We start from the raw sequence: 13,860 nt of genomic DNA, 5'->3' as shown, positions 1-13,860 counted from the left end.
ATAACGTGTGTGAAACCTATGGTTTTTTCACTGAATTTGCAAGGTTTTTTAAATGCTAATTCCTAACTATAACGTGTGTGAAACCTATGTTTTTTTCAGTGAATTTGTACGGTTTTTTAAATGCTAAGTTACTTTACGGCGTTCGTGGCGTGCGCACCCACTTAACGCAGTTCGTTCCGTGCGCGCACGGTGCGCTTTGCGCACCGTGCGCGCACAGTTTACACAGTTAGTGCCGTGCACGCACGGTGGGCACGCGGTGCGCTACGCGCACCACGGGCCCACGTTACGCTCGATGGGCCATGTACGAACGATGCGCTTCGCGCATCGTCCGCACATGCAGGACATATTATGCGCTTCGTTGAGAAACTTAATCTATTAATTGTTCCTTTGGCAATATGCCATGCACAAAAGGTGCCCAGCAGGGTACCATGTGCACACGGGGGAGGGGTAAATGTAGATATTTTTTTTTTATAATTAATTTTTACCGTACGCGTACGGTAAGCGTAATCGACGTTTTTTCGAAAAAAAATAAAATTGATTTTTTTGCCTTGGGGGTTCTTGTGGGGCACCTTAATCAATGCTAGGTGGTTTGGAGCTGTCTAACATGCTCCTTTACATATTTTCCACCTTTGTTTTTCCTCCCCCCCTCAGAGTGCGAGAGAGAAAATGGCGGCCGCCGCTTCCTGGTTTCGACCAATTCGAATGTTTACTAAGATCTAACAGCCAATCAGAATCGCGCTCGCGCACGTCACCGTACGCGTACGGTAAGCTTACGGTAAGCGCACGGTAAGCTGCCACAGATATATATATTGATTTAAAGGCTATTTTCTCAGGAACTACTGAACAGATTTACACCAGACCTACAAAAGGCACTTCCTTGACCTGTAGACTACCTCTCTGCCAAATTTCAAGTAACTCTGTTCAGCCGTTCGGGCTGTAGCTGTGTCTAAAGGTCCTATGGAAAAATGCATGGGAAAAACGCGTTTTGGGACCCCCCTTTTTTCTCAGCCCCCACTTGACGAATCCCCCCAAGACTTTCAGGGTAGGAGCGGAGCGTAGCGCCCCATTAGTTTTGAAAATTTCGCGAGGATTCGTCGACCGGCGCCAAAGTTATTCCAAATAGAATGTTGCGGTTTTCCTATGGAAACAGGGTCCTAACTATAACTACCTACTGGCGACCGCCAGTAGGTAATATATATATATATATATATATATATATATATATATATATATATATATATATATATATATGTGTGTGTGTGTGTGTGTGTGTGTGTGTGTGTGTGTGTGTGTGTGTATATGTTCAGCGTTGGTGCAGTAGGCCATTCCACATGAACATTTGTCCATTGTGGGTGGCTCCTCCGCTCTCTAGTGGTGGACAATATCACGTTTAGCCAGTTTAGCCAGGTGGAGACCCACATATACTAGAAGTCTGGTTTATCTATTACACCCCCATTTGTCCATGAGCCCCAGTAGGATCATTTTGGGCTAGGGTGTCATTGGATATCTGGCCATGTAGGATAAACCATGAGCCCCAGTAGGATCATTTTGGGCTCGGGTGTCATTGGATGTCCGGCCATGTATGATAGTCTTGCATACAGTGCCCCAGTATATTTGGATAAAAGGACATTCTCAAGTTGTGTGGTTAAAGAGTGCCCAGTTGTGGGTTGCAGTGTAGGCAGTGAGGGTCCAGGATGTGATTCACCTTGTATAAGTATTTGAGTTGTATGTGCCTAAGGTGCATAGGCACCACCAGCGACCTCGGGCCATTTTGGCTTCCACCTAGTCTTCTTCCTCCAGTGTGCCCATGTCTTGTTACCATTGCTCCTCAATGTGATCATGGGATCTGGGGTGTTATTGAAAAGTGAGCGATATATCTACAATTGTTCTCCTCATTTCTCCAGAACCGCACACAAAGAATAAAAATCAAAAACTTCTCGTCAGACCTACACCCCGTCAGCAGAGGTGTCCCCCAAGGGTCAGTTCTTTCCCCTCAACTTTTCAACATCTACATGGAACCCCTCACGACCATACTCAAAAAAACCATCCCCTTACACCCATATGCAGACGACACCCAGATCTATCTCGAAAACACCTCCATTGACGACATTCAAAGACTCAACAACACTCTTAGTGAAGTCCAACACTGGTTATCTCTAAACCACCTGAAACTTAACCAAGACGAAACTGAATTCCTCCTCATCTTTAACAAAAAGGAGAACCCTCAAATCATATAATGGCTTAAAGCTATTGACGCCCACAACGGCAACATCACCCTGGCTGACTCCGTAAAATCGTTGGGAATCACTCTCGATCCAAAACTAGACATGGTCAAGCACATCAAGAACTCTGCAAAGAGCGCCTTCCTCAACCTGAAACTACTCAACGAAATAAAAACCTTCATCCCTCCCAAGGACCTCAAACAGGCCACTCAATCACTGGTGCTGTCCAGACTAGATTAAGGGAACACAGCCCTCACAGGCACAGCTAAATGCCACTTAGCTCCCCTGAGAATAACGCTCAACGCAGCAGCCAGAATGATCACAGGAGCAGAGAAATATGATCACATATCACCCGCACTGAGCTAAAATGGCTTCCAGTCGAAATGCGTGCCAACTTCAGAACTGCTTGCCTCACGCACAAAGCCCTGCACACAGGGAAACCCGCCTACCTGGCCTCCAAACTGAAGAAGGCCGGTCAGACAAGAACCCTCAGGAGCTCCAATATGCTTCTCCTCATCCTGCCGAAAACCCGTAAACAAAAAACTGCAGCCTGCTCCTTTTCTGGTAGTGCGCCAAAAATATGGAATTCCATCCCAGTCCACATCAGAACTACCCCATCCTTCACAAAATTTAAAATGCAGCTCAAAGACCTCTTTCTCAATCGTTCGCTCCTGTATCATTAACTGCCGCCGGAGCTCACTAGCTGGAACCTGGCGGCAGCCCGATTCTCTGACATCAAGACATCTACCTCCCCCAAGCTCCCGGACACCTCCCTTGCCCCCTATCCCTAAAAGAGGTTGGCTTGATCCAACATGCACACTGCTAGTACTTCATCAGACCTCCTTGACCTAATGCGGTACAGTGCGCCCAGACCTCCGTAGCGTCATGAACCACTATGTATACTACCCCGTTACTGTATGTTTTTCCTTGATACTACTGAATTACTGTGTGATTTCCTGACACGTATGTTGTAAAGCGCTCCGATACCCTCGGCTCTGGCCATTGCTATAAAAAACTCTTAAAATAAAATAAATATCTTGGAGATGCCCTTGACCCCTGTCTGGACATTGTGATATGAGCCTCGAGTAGATTATGTTCTGGGACCACATGTAGACTTTCTTGGTGCTGTTCCAGGGCGTTTCTAAGTTGTAAGGATCTGTAGAATCAACCTGAGCATGTCATACATGCCTGCAAGATTTTGGAATGTACAGAGTGGGCCGCCTACTAGATGTCGTCTGATTTCGAGATATTGATGGTGTACCAAGCATGGAATCCCCGCAGGGCAGCCTAATGACAGCTGCTGACCTGAAGCGGTGGCTCCATGGTCAGGGTCCTGTGCCAGCGGATCCATCGTAGTGTCTGATGCTACTACACGAGTGATGCTTGGGTTGCTGGAGAGATACAGGTGTGCTAGGTGGCCTGTAAAGTGAAGTAAATTGAAGATGCCATTCCACTCCAGGGCCTTAAGTTCTATAGCCATGGTTGGGTCCGTCTGGTCGCCGAATATCCAGTCATTAATTGGCACAATGTGGGGAACTCTTTATCACTAGTTAGGGTAAAAGTTAGCCCATTGCAGTTTTGATTTAACCATCCTTGAAGTAGTCCCAAGGTCTCATGGGGACCCTTCCAGATCATAAAAATATTGTCAGTATAGCATTTCTATATTAGGAAATGGTTCCTGAAAGGATTCAAATTAGTCAACATAGTGGTAGACTCCATGTTGTCCAAGTACATTATATTGAAGTCTGGAGCAAAAACAGCTCGCATAGAAGTACCTTTTATTAGCATAAAATAATTTTCCAATTTGAAAACAAATTTGGTTAGTGCCAAGGTAAGTAAGTCTATAATAAAAAGTGGTTGGAACCTGACTTTTGAAAATCTTGTCTTCTGGCATGTTGCAGGGATTCCGCTGGTAAAGCAGAACTGTGTCTTGGGATAACAGGACGTCAGAATATAGGGTCTGAGTCTCTCTACAGCGTCAGTATCTGTCGGCCCAAATCCTGGCTAGCTCAGTGTGTCTCACCTGGACTCGTAACCTTCCCAGAGTTGCAAGTGATTTTAGCAACCGAGAACATAACCCTCTAGTTCCCAAGGGAACCGTGAAAACAGATCCTCACCTTTCATCACCCACTCATGCATGCCTGTAGTAAACCTAACAGAGACTTAAAGAAAGTTTACAATACATTTATTGAAACTATCGTAGTCTATTATGAGACAAATGTGCTGTGATCACTAGGCAGATGAAACTAAACAAAGAAATTAGCATTTCTATCAGGTTGTGTACAATAAACCTCTCCACCATGGCAAATTATCTATCTGTCTAGGCCCGCCATTACTATGTGAGCACAGGGATATATACCTGATCTCTGGGATTGGCAACAGACCCCATACCTGGTGTATGTAGGCAGGTGGTCCGCATCATGAGTGTAAACTCTGTTTACGTAAGACTGCATGTCAGGCTCTGCGTGCGTTTGTTCCAAGACAGGTCTCTCTGTGGAATTCTCCTCTCTGGCCCCCAGGGGGACAAGACACAGTTTATATACTAAGAACTACTGTGTTGGAAAGCTGCAACTGTGCTACCATCCTATGTCTAAACCTTTAGGAGTTGTTTCTGAATGGGCAAGGAAACCAATACACCATGTTATGGTTTCCAGACAGCCTTGTACAAAATGTGCACACTGACTCTCAAGAAGAATCAATGAACAACAAACCATGTGGACAGCGGTTTCCTATTATAATGTCCCGGAAAACACATGTAGGATGTGTGGCTGTGCAGAGCAGAGGTAGCGTAGAACCTCTAATAAGCACAGCTAAGGGAGAACCAAAGTGGGCCCAGAAGAGATATCACAATACCCCCTCCTTGGTCGGGAGAGTAATTTAGCAACTAAAAAAATAATGAAGATCACAAGCTAAGCAAACTCAAGGCGATGCTAATAAGCTTAATATTTAAAATATTAAGGCACAACATGAACATTTTGAAAATGGGGTCAAATTAGGTTGAGCCGGGAGCACCCAAGATTTCTTTCACAAGGTTAATGTTTAGTAAATCCAGAACAGATTCAGCTAAATCCAGAACAGATTCAGTCTCCGCAAACGATGATTCCTCAATAGGCTCATTCAAAAGCTCCAAAGAACAGACATGATCATCCTTATCAGCAGATGCTGAGGAAGTAGTCTGTTGTCCTGTATCCGTGTTATCAGAACCAGATTTCAGAAGTCCAGGTGCTGAAGCAACCATATCCACACTAGGGAGTAGCTCATACCATGCATCTTGAAGCAGCTGCAAGTTCATGGTACAACTCCGAAAATAGGTCTTTATTGGACTCATCAACAAGTTCATGTCCATAGGAACAAGCAATTTCAGCGCAAGGCAACCATCAAGTGCCCACGCAAAGAGACACCATATCCAATGAAACATGGGTCGTATGCAGGTAAACCAGGCTGGTCAGAATGACAGTCAAGTCAAGTCAAGTCAGAGATACTTATATCGCGCACATATCACTCAGAGAGTCTCATGGCGCTTGCAGAAACTCCGAAAAGAACAGAGGGCCACAGATTAATTGCCAAAAAGCCAGGTTTTTAGCTTTTTACGGAAGTCACCATGATTAGGCATGATACGGAGATGGTAAGGCATTTTGTTCCATGAAGAGGGGGCCAGATAGGAGAAGGCACGGCCTCCCTGCCTAGCTGTACGAATCCTTCGAGGGATAAGCAGGGCAGCATCACTGGATCGCAGGGCCCTGGAGGGTTTATACCAACGGAGCTTTGGCAGCCAATACTTGGGACCATTTCCATACATTTTCTTATGAGTTAAGCATAGTATTTTAAACAGGGTTCGTTTCCTTATTGGGAGCCAATGAAGGGAGTTTAAGCAGAGGCGGGCCGAGGTCCTATATGGGCAGTCCAGGACTAGCCTGGCGGCCGTATTTTGAAGGACTTGGAGTTTAGCCAAAAGATCTGAATTAATGGCATGCAGAAGCGAATTACCATAATCCACTCTGTTCATGATGAGGCCTTGTATTAGGGGTCTGCGGGCCTCTAAAAGAAGCCACTTAAACACTTTACGCAGGCTCCGCATAACACCATAGCATGTGCTAATCACATGTTTTACGTGGCCACTCATAGACAAATTATTGTCAATGTGAAAGCCTAAGTTTCGGACCACGTTCTTATATGCAGGGCAAGGTCCGAGCTTGGGTGGCCACCACTCATGCGTCCAATGGTCAGCTGCATTACCGAACAGCATGATCTCTGTTTTGGTTCCATTTAATTGGAGATGGTTTGATGACATCCATTCATCCACCTGGACCAGACAGTCTTTAAAACGGTGCTTGGTTTCATCTGGGTCGGGGCCCAAGGTGATTAGAATCTGAGTATCATCTGCGTAAGATATGACATCAAAGCCATATTGTCTAATCACAGCGGCCAATGGAGTCATATAGAGGTTAAAAAGGGTGGGGCTTAATATAGAGCCCTGAGGAACACCCATCTTTACTGTTCGTTCACTAGCTGTGATGTTGCCCACCTGGACCACGGTTTTGCGATCTCTCAGATAGCAGCTAAACCAGTTTAGGGCCGGCCCCCTGACCCCCATCTCCCAAAGTCGGCGTTCAAGTATGTGATGGGAGATGGTATCGAAGGCCGCCGACAAATCAAGCAGAATAAGGATAGCTGACTGCTGCTTATCCAAGGCTAATCTAATATTATCCGTGATCTCAATCAGTGCTGTCTCTGTGCTGTGTGCCGCACGGAAACCGGATTGAGAGGAATCTAAAAGCTCATGGCTCTCGAGATGATTTACGAGCTGCTTATTTACTAAAGACTCCAATATTTTTCCAAAATATGGTAGCAGGGAGATTGGCCGATAATTCAGGAATATATCTGGGTCCGCTGAAGTTTTTTTAAAAATAGGCCTGATTCTGGCTTTTTTCCAACACAGTGGGAAATCGGCTTTTGCTAGCGACTTATTGAAAATTTCAACTAGCCTGGTTGGGATTGTTGGGGCTAGCGAAGGGAATATTTTCGGAGGGAGAGGGTCATCAGGGGGGCCAGATTTAATTTTTGTGATGGCCTCAGTGACCGACTTGAGGTCACATTCCTTAAAATTCTGTAGATAGTCGTCTGGAATCAGAGGGGACTGTGAGAGTACTACCAGGTCAGTGTCTATGTGTGCAGAGGCCGAGGGAAAGGTACTATGGATATTCATGATTTTGGCCTCAAAAAAGTCAGAGAGGGAGTCCGTCCATGTTTGAGAGACGGGTACTGCAGATGCATTTGTAGGAGTTGTAAATTCTTTGAGAATATGGTATAGCTCCTTAGAGGAATTCTCTGCCATATTTATTCTATTGACCAAATATGATTTCTTGGCTAGCTTGATATCGAGCATATAACCATTATGCATCTTTTTATAGTTATCGCGATTGGCGAGATTTCTAGTTTTCCTCCACAATTTTTCTGCAATACGACACAAACGTTTAGTGGCCTTAAGTGAATCAGTGAACCAAGGAGAGTTTCTAGTCTTAGGCCTAATGTTCTGAAGCGGGGCAATTAAGTCTATAGTGGTTCCAATAGCATTGTTTAACTGCAATACATCGTAGTCAACACTTGAATCGTAGTTTAGAGGATACAAACTAAAGTTATCTTTGAATAATGAAGTAGTGACTTTATGCCAAGGTCTACGAAGAATAGACTCATTACCCTGATGAAATTTCTTTTTCGGTGCGGAAGGAATGGCAAATTTTAAAAGGTGGTGATCCGTCCATATTAGTGGTATTGGAATTTCCACCGTCAGGTCCAATACATTAGTGAACAAAAGATCAAGCGTATGACCCGCACAGTGAGTGGGCCCGTTTACCCGCTGGCCTAGTCCAAGAGTGCTCAGATCTGAAAGTAGTTTATCTGTGTCTGGATTGGCCAGTAATTCCGCGTGATAGTTAAAATCCCCAATAAGCAGGAATTTATCCGAGGCCAGAACATGAGGGGCAATGATTTCGACTAGCTGGTCAGAAAAATTGCCCTTTAAGCCAGGGGGGTGGTAGACCAGAGCTCCTCTCCTGGAGCCATTAGAAAGACCAACAATTTTAAAAGAGCAGATTTCAATGGTGCTACAGGATACAGAATCCAGGATGCTTATGGTAAACGCTCCTTTGTATATGATAAGTAGGCCACCCCCTCTTTTCTCCTTTCTATCGACTCGAAGACTTTTATAATCAGGGGGAAGGGCCACATGTAAATCAGGCCCAGAATGCTCATGTAGCCAGGTTTCGGTAATGAAACAAATATCTGGGTCATTGAGAGTCAGAAGATCCCATACATCCAGTGCATGTTTAGAAATAGAACGAGCGTTAAAATAGATGGCGGTCAGTGACGTAGAAGGAGCATTATTTTGATTGGGCAGATTTGGTCTGGTAGATGGAATAGAACTGATCTGATCCTGAGAACGCCTGATTTCTGGATGCTGAGACATGGCGATTTCATGAGGACCCAAATATGTAATGGGTGGGATGTTAAGGCTTTTTAATTGGGAACTAGGATATTGAATTAAAATCATTTTAGGAATAGACCAAAATACTAGCAAGAGGGAAAGTGTGAAAGACAGATAGCACAAAAACCCAGGAACAGACCTGTACAGAACAAGGGGTATGGCCGCTGGACGCGACCAGTGACCAGTCATGTTCAGTTCCTGGAGCAAAGGGACCCCAAACAATTGTATCACACTTACATGACATAGCTGGACCGGTGATAGTTCAATGACCAGTGAGCTTCAGAACAGAACATCCATTGCAGAGTAGCTAAAATAGCTATCAAAATGGCACAAATGAGGAATAACACCAAAGGTATGCGCCGAAAAACACTCAAAAACAGGGAATGTATAAAGGCTGGTATCACTCCAAAGATTTTCTGAAAAGTACTGATTAAGCCAGTCTGGATTGATTTAAAAAGTGCGCTATACTGGCAGTATTGTAAACATTAAAGAAGGCGATGCACAAGCTCGCAGTGGGAGATTTCTGCTTAAAATGCTGACTGTATTATGCTGGATGTCCTTGCAGTTCAATGGTTTCTCAGGCTGATGTTAATGCCACGTCTTTTTGAAACAATAAGGCTTTGAGTCAGCTTAGCTTATTGAAATCTACCTTCAAAGCTGGAATTGAAGGTCATAATGAAATATCATACACCTCATGCGCTGGATGGAAAAGCTTGTTATAGCAGCAAGTTACTATATGGGAAACAGAAAGGAAATACAGTATTCCGGCTTTCATCCCACAACAATCTTGGTCATGTGCATACAAATAAGTGAATGGCCGACGGAAGAGCACATTCATTTCCAGTAAGAAATACATCTCTGTGTGCCTGTTCACATTGGTAATCAAAAGAAAGTGACGTCAACTCGTGGATAAAGCTCCCTCCCAGAGCTTCCTATCTACCTACCGGGAGATGTTTCATGCAAGATGTAAACTGGAATGTTGAAATTGTCAAAGACATTCCGCTATGTTTTAGCCACACTGCGTAGCATGTTTCAGCTACAGTGAAAGGCAGTTGAGGGAGAGACCTTGTTTTACTGTAGACAGTGTGGAATGTTCCAAACATTGTTGGCACAATTTCCCTACCACATAAGTGGTAATTATCCTTGAGTGTGGAGGCTGGGATTAACAAGGATTGGGTCTGATTGCCTTAATCCCTGGTGTGGAATAAAAAAATTGAATATAACAACCATTTGTGTTCACTGACCACATTACCCACGTGCTTTGACCTAAAAGTGTGGAGTAAAATGTACCATTCTGCATCATACTATTGAGCTGTTCTGCCCTATAATTTGTTAAATAGTGCCAATTATCTAATCAGGCAATGAAAGGAAAATTGGGTGAATTGATGTCTTTAATTTTAGCGAGTACTAGACAAATAGTGTGCTGAACTGTCATTTAGAAAAATCTTTTGTGTTGTAATTAAGTAGGCTGTAAATAAGGTGTCAGTTCCCTCAACCTGCCAATGTTTGGTACCCCAAATTGATTTGATTTCAATGGTATCCTACTCCTAGCCTGTCAAGGATAATTGTATAACAAATCTGTATATATTAGCCTGGTTTGCATCCGCACATATTTCTTTGCTGGTGAGGTGACACGTTTAAAATAAAAAGATTTCGGGTCTGATGAATCCTGGGCAGAAAAATGTCAATGTATCCCTATATGTTTTTGAGTTCCCTTGTGGGGAGTCGGGCATTGTTCCCATTGTATGTAATTAAGAAGTTTGCGTTGAATTATGATGTCCATAATGATAACAGAACATTTAACCATAATTAGCAGAATTTGGATGCAAGTCTTCACTTTCAAAACAGTATAATATTCAAGCTCAGATAGCATGGAATTAAGTGTCCACATTCCAGTCATCAGAATGTAATCCGGGCATAATAACATCTCTCATTGACACCATGAAGACATAATGAATCTGCAGCATTTCTGTAGGTTCGAAGATATCATAGAGGACCTTATCCCAAACAATTTAATCAGTTACTGGAACAGCTGAAATGTTCACAAGGGATAGGTCTCTTTTCAGTGGTATTAACACCTTCCCTACCAGTTCTGTGGCAGAACGTTCTGGCAGACAATGGGCATTTATTAGCTAGAAGAAAACAGTCACAGATCTAATCGAAAGAAATAGAAAAACCAAGGAAATAATTATCTAAACATCTGTTCAAGGAGGGATCAGATAAGTGCGTTCCAGCCATGTAAAGAAGTCACAAATCCGTGTAGGCGGAGTGTCTAGAATGGTGGAACTGTCAAAAGAGTCGGATGAAACATCATCTGTTCCCACAAAATAGCCAAAAGGAGTTTGTTGAAAAACAGGATCCACAGTTGTAGTAAGAGAACTGGTAGAGTCCACGAGATGTGGATCATTATAAATGACAATCTGCAGGAGACACAGTCGCAAGTACAGTGCTCACTTCCTTCATATGGCTGGCATTTGCAGGGGAATTCGGAATTAACTGGAGAAACATCTTTGATATTGCCCACAAGATGAAGAAGAATTTCCTGTAGGGTAGCGAGAGGAGTTGGAGAACTACTGAGGAGTCCTCGTGCCCTACTGTTTAGAATCAACACATGATGTAACTTGATGTTCTCAATAGACAAAGCGATTGTTTTTAGAACCAGCAAGCGATGGCAATATGAATTTACTTGTACCTGGAATGCCAAGGACTGGCACCAGTGCACAGCATGGTGGGCCAAATTTATTTTTCACCGCAACCTTTTCTCCAACATGATCCCCAATTGTGGAATCCAGCCGGAAGGTGCTGGAGACTTCTTGGTTCCTGTAGAGGGAGATGCCTCGAACTGTTCTTTAAATTGGCTGTCACGGAAGTGTTGCAAATACTGTAAGACAGAAGAACAATCATTAACTTCAAAGGGCGTAGCTGCCACCATGATGTCTAAACCATCAAGGTCTGGAACATACATTTTGATGCCAAAAAGGACCTCATATGGAGACCGGGCACCCAGAGATCGTTTAGGGAGATTATTTAGTGCTCTTTGTCTGAGTGAAATGTAGTGCATGCATATGTTCCGATAAAGACTTGCAAATCTTTAATAACAGTGTGAGCGCCTGGCGAACGTTGTGGCCACCCAAGATTATTCTTGAGCAAGAATCTTCTGCAAGTAGGATACATTTAAATGCTCAATTCCAATTAAGAGGACCACAGCTGAAAGGTTAGTTAGAAATCAAAAGGCGTCTGCAGTAGACATGCCACGTTAGAACATTTAATTTGCTGACAAATGTCACAACAAAGGACATATTTCTTGGCCTGTTTATACAAGGTAAATGCAATGAGCGGGGCCAAACAGACCAAAGGGACAGGGCTCCGTAAAGGACTATAAAGTCAAAAATAATAATCTTTTGAGTCACTGACCATTCATAAACTCCATACATGGACACTCTCACAATAATCATACATCACCCCATTCCTGAATAAGCAGAACGTTACACAATTTAGCTAAATATTCATATCAAAAGTTTTTTAATAAAAAAATAATATCAATTCAATTGAAGAAGTTCAGTCAGTGACGGAGGACTCAGTACCTTTTGTCAAAAAATACATAAACAATACACAAAAGCAATCAATTAAGAGAAAAAACATGCAAGACCGTCACATATGTCATTAATTTGAACTAGCTTGTAGGAATCAGTAAAACCAACGTATGATGACAACCAACTCCTTCTCTAATGTGTTCATCTGTTCCTCAAACTTGGCACAACAAATGCGTCGTCGGGTTTCGGTGGATAATATGATTTAAAACTTGCTTTTTCGAGAGAACAATTATAAATTTCCCTCATATGAAGCACCAGTTTGTTAAAAATCGATTTAAAAAACAGCCTATTAAATGCAGCAGATTCAAGATAGGTATAAACCTACCATCAACAAGTATATATTGCAGCTTGGTAAATCAATCCAGAACCTCTTTTTTTTTGTGATAATCAAATTTATGGAATTTTTCAAAACAAGAAAGAAAAAACAAAACACATTGGTAGCATACATACACATTATACAGATACATTGTACGGAACAGGATGCGTTTGACTCCCACGACACTTGTGGGCGAAACCCTGCCCTCGCCCGTTGCTCAGCACACTCTACCATTTAGACCTTTCACACTGGCGATAAATTAAACCATTTGCCCCATATTTTGCCAAAGAGTTCTGGGCAGCCTCGGGCCTCGAAGATGGGCTCCTCTTGGGTACCGCACCAGTCCACTCCCCGCCCCCAGACCCTCACGGAGGGCAGTCTAGCCTGGGACCAAAGCGCGGTGATATCGCGCTTTGCCACCGACACAGACGTGCCCAAAAGACACTTGTTGGCCCCTGATCCATCAAGGTCGTCGAACACTCCCAGGATCAGACGTAACGGGTCATGAGGGACCTCCCACCCTAGAGCTTGCGTAAGCTCGCGCTCCACCCCTGCCCAAAACGAGAGAACCTCTTACTGAGGTGTTCTCGTTAGTTCATTCGAGTTTGATCAAACTTGGAGCTTTAAAAATGTTGTCTGATTATCTTGGTGAATATATAGGGTTGGCACAAATCATATCTCCTAACACCTAGAGTTCAATTGAGGTCCAGCTTCCGTATAAATCATGAAGCCAAATGTAGAAGCTGATAAGCTATCTTATTATGTGCTGTAAGGGGGTTGCACGCGTCTAATGCCTCCCATTACTGATAGGCACTTCTGACGGTCTCTGTCCTCTTGTTTGTTCAGCACCAAAACCACATGGATCTAAGGAACTAATGAGTACACCTCAGTGAGAGGTTCTGGATTGATTGCGTGTTCTGTGGATCAAATTAACCATACAACATTGCACCATGAACAGAGGCGTATTTCGCTGAGTATTGGCGCTTGGTCCCTATAGCAGGTTGGGCTGAACCATCAGTATAAAAAAAATACTGTTCAAGAGGCAAAACATTGATGGACATGGGATAAACATGTTCACAGTGAAGAAATTCTTGTGTCTGTAGAGACAGATTAAAGACGAAGTCTATATCTTTAGCTGTTAAGGATGTTACTCATTGTATCCATCTGGGATTGAGGGCTTAAGCATTTGGAACGCTTGCTTTTGAAACAGTCTCCAAGGCGGGAATGGGAATAACAACAGTATTG

General features: G+C 43.4%; 1 long non-coding RNA gene across 2 annotated transcripts in view; it reads right to left on the bottom strand.

Moving 5' to 3' along the window:
• The window catches only part of LOC146860121 (uncharacterized), a 234,414-nt gene that overhangs the window by 73,225 nt on the left and 147,329 nt on the right, over positions 1–13,860 (bottom strand). For both annotated transcript variants that reach the window (XR_014979100.1, XR_014979101.1), the window contains exon 8: positions 11,399–11,587. This is a non-coding gene — a long non-coding RNA (uncharacterized LOC146860121). The remainder of the gene's footprint in view (positions 1–11,398; positions 11,588–13,860) is intronic.

The sequence above is a fragment of the Triturus cristatus genome, chromosome 3_1, assembly GCF_964204655.1.
Source record: "Triturus cristatus chromosome 3_1, aTriCri1.1, whole genome shotgun sequence".
Lineage (NCBI taxonomy): Eukaryota > Metazoa > Chordata > Amphibia > Caudata > Salamandridae > Triturus > Triturus cristatus.
This window is presented reverse-complemented; position numbering and strand designations above follow the sequence as displayed.